Below are 3,860 nucleotides of genomic sequence, written 5' to 3'. Positions count from 1 at the left end.
GAGTGCTGAGGCAACATTTATATAAGTTTTTATATATATATATATATATATATATATATATATTAGATTTTGAATATATTTTATTTCAGATTTATTTTAATCACCAAAAATGATTTGTATTAGTTGTAGTTTTAGTTAACAATAACAGGTGTAATAATAACAATTGTAATGTATGTATGTACTTTTTAACCAGGCATACTGTTTGAAATGTAAGAAACTCGACCTGATGATATTGGCAATTTGAGTCTAATCAGACCCATGCTGATAACAAAACAACATGATAATCCCGGACCGATAGTGATATTTTATTCATATTTCTCTCCATTGTGTAACGAAGAGCTAGTTCATTTTAAAACATGCCAGAGTCATTTTCTCTGCAGGAAATAAGAAGCAGCGTCCCCTGCTGTGTGTCTCATCTGATGAGTGTGTGTGAATGAGCAGAGCTTCTACCAGACTCATTTTAATACTGGATCATTCATGCATCTCACACACACAGTCAGATAACAACAGCTTTTATTAGAGATGATTTGTGTGTGTGTGTCTGTGTGTGTGAGTGTGTGAGTGTGTGTGAGTGTGTGTGTCTGTACGCGTTTTTGTGACAAATGAGGACATGTGTGTGCGTGTGTGTGTGTGTGTGTGTGTGTGTGTGTGGCTGTATGCCAACTAGAATGGTCTACAGCTAAAGACTCTCCAGCACTGAAGTCTGGGCACAGACCCTCTCCATATAACCGTCATACTCTGCTTTAGCTCATATATAGTCTCTTTGTCATTAGTTTAGTATTTAAAAAGAAAAACTACTTAATTTTTTTTGGCCTGTTTTGATAAAACTGACATAAAAAGTCAAAATCATGAAATAAAAAACAATTATAGCATAAAAAGCTGAAATTATGACAGTCATAATAATGGCATGTCTCAATTACCAAAAAATCTACTTTTTATATCATAATTTTGATCTTTTATCTCATAATTTTGACTTTATCATTGTAACACAGTTCGTAGTTCGGGAAGGAGGCGGGAACCGGCGAACATTCAAAGAAAACTTTAATAATAAAATAAACACAAAATAGCGCGACAGCCCCTCGCGGATGACTGTCGCGCACAAACAGAACCAAAACACAAAATAAAGTCCAGGCCTGGTCCTCTCTCGTCCAACACTGTCGTCACTCCTCCTTTTATCCCTCCGGAGCTCCTCCGTGAGACTCGAGGCCGGTGAGTGGCGCAGGTGTCGCTCATTAGCAATTACTCCACCCGCCCCCCACTCGTCACAATCATAATTAGCCATTTTTTATCTCAATTATTTGTGTCGCATAATTTCAACTTTTTATCTTAGAATACATTTTTTATCTCATAATTATGACATATCTCAACATTTTGACATGTATCTCATTATGGCTTAGTATCTCATAATTGTCAAAATTTGTCTTTTTGTCATAATTATGGCTTTTTATCTCATTATTTCAACTTTTTTTGTCATAATTTGACTTTTTGTCATAATCATGGCTTTTTATCTCATTATTCCAACTTTTTGTTTCATATTTATGACTGTCATAGTTGTGTTTTTATCATTTTATTTTTCTCAATTTCAGCCCGTTATTATGATTTAGTATCTCAATTTTATCAAAATTTAAAAAAAATTATCTCAAATTTGGCCTTTTATCCCATAATTTTGATTTCATAATTTCAGCTTTTTATCTCATTTGGACATTTGTCTCATTATGACTTTATATTTCAATCAATTTTGACAAAAAAAGAACATTATTATTTTATCATCTCATAATTTTGGCTTTATCTCATAATTTCAAACATGTAATAGTTTTCTCATAATTATGATTTATTTTATAATTATGATTTATCTCGTTATGACGTAGTATCTCATAATTTAGGTTTTTTATGTCATAATTTTCCAAAGCATGATGTCTTGTTCTTATGTGGCAGAAGACCCGAGCCAGCAGACAGAAAGAGACACTCAAAGCTCAGAACAACCCCCACAACACGCTAACACTGAGGCACCACGGTTTTTTACTGGCAAGAACTTCAGAAAATTTAAAAATCAGCTTATTTGTTTGTTTTTTGTACCGTATTTTTGTTGTTGAGGGGGTTCGGTTTGCATCATGATCAGGTTCATATGCGGATCAGCTTGACACAGAGCCGTTAGCGTGAAGCGCTCCAGCGTTAGAGATCTCACTGCGCTGGTGATTGAAAGAGCGCTGATATGAAGGAAACACGTGTCAGGACGATCCTGAGATCATGAAAGCGTCTGGCATTTCTGCAGCTGTGTGATTGATTCAGATGATGAAGCTGACAGCCATGCTGCGCTGGTGATTGAAAGAGCGCTGATAACGAAGGAAACACGTGTCAGGACGATCCTGAGATCATGAAAGCGTCTGGCATTTCTGCAGCTGTGTGATTGATTCAGATGATGAAGCTGACAGCCATTGTTTCCTCCAGAACTGTTCTCTGGACCGAGATGTTCATATCTCTGACCTTCAGATTTGTAAGGCTTTCACGCTGAACCCGCTGAAAGCTGAAGCTAAATATGGCACATGAACACCTCGTTCTGGAGATTTCCTATCGATTGCCGTCAGACACACAGACTGTGCCAGAAGAGAAATGCCACATTAATCAAGTGTCTTTATTGTCATTCTGTCAGTCACCATCTTTTCCAGTCTGTGCCACCTCTTCCTGTCTGCCACTTCCTGTTTGCACTCTTTCTTATTCTTTATTCCAGAATATCTGAATGTTGTTTCATCAGATCAAGTGTCTGTATCTGTCTCTTTTCTCTCCCGAACTTCACTTTTCTTTTTCATGACTTTTAACTAAACCACTTGTCTTTTTTTTTAAATATATATCTTAATAATCTCTTATCTCTTCTGCTCACCAGTATCAAAAATACAGTAAAAGAAATAAAAGATCAATAAGTCATGGCAACATATTTTTTCCCATTACTTTAACTTAAATCAAAATAATTGAACCAATTTCAACTTCATTTTTATGTTATGCAAGGTTCAGCTTCATTTTTTATTTAATTTATTTAACTGATTTAAAATATATTATATTTTAAGTCAATTTAATATAATTAATAATAAGAAATTAAGTTGAAATGTCTTGAACAGCCAATTTTATTCAACATAATTTAAGGCAGCAAGTAACTATACAATACAATACAATACAATATATTCACATAGAAATCAGTTATTTTAAATTGTAAAATGTCATTTATTGCTGTGATGCAAGGCTGAATTTTCAGCATCATTCCTCCAGTCTGCAGTTGTCTCATTTCTGTCGTCATACTGTGTAATGTTTTTGGAGCCAGTGTCTCGTATTACTGTATTGTGTCTAAATATCCTCTGAGAGTCCCATCATCTGTGCGGGACAGTAATGATGGTCCGTCAGCAGTAATAAAGTGAGAGTGAGTATGTGTGTGTGTGTGTGTGAGTGTGTGAGTGAGTGTGTGTGAGTGAGTATGCGTGAGTGTGTGAGAGTGAGTGAGTGAGTGAGTGAGTGTGCGTGAGTGAGTGAGTGAGTGAGTGAGGGTGTGTGAGTGAGTGAGTGAGTATGCGTGCGTGTGCGTGCGTGTGTGTGCGTGAGTGAGTGTGTGCGTGAGTGAGTGAATGTGTGTGAGTGAGTGAGTATGTGCGTGAGTGTGTGTGTTTGTGTGCGTGAGTGAGTGTGAGTGAGCGAGTGAGTGAGTGAGCGAGTGAGTGAGTATGTGTGCGTGTGTGTGTGAGTGAGTGTGTGAGAGTGAGTGTGCGTGAGTGAGTGAGTGAGTGAGTGAGTGAGGTGAGTGAGTGAGTGAGTGAGTGAGTGAGTGAGTGAGGTGAGTGAGTGAGTGAGTGAGTGAGTGAGTGTGTGAGTGAGTG

General features: G+C 37.0%; 1 protein-coding gene across 1 annotated transcript in view; it reads left to right on the top strand.

Annotated features, from left to right (window-relative positions):
- The window catches only part of LOC107582306 (MICOS complex subunit mic25a-like), a 20,641-nt gene that overhangs the window by 9,352 nt on the left and 7,429 nt on the right, over positions 1-3,860 (top strand). The window lies entirely within an intron of this gene.

This window comes from Sinocyclocheilus grahami, unplaced genomic scaffold (assembly GCF_001515645.1).
Source record: "Sinocyclocheilus grahami isolate Dianchi unplaced genomic scaffold, SAMN03320097.WGS_v1.1 scaffold43.1, whole genome shotgun sequence".
In the NCBI taxonomy this organism is placed as follows: Eukaryota; Metazoa; Chordata; class Actinopteri; order Cypriniformes; family Cyprinidae; genus Sinocyclocheilus; species Sinocyclocheilus grahami.
Note: the sequence above shows the minus strand (reverse complement) of the source record. Positions and strands in the feature narration are given on the sequence as shown.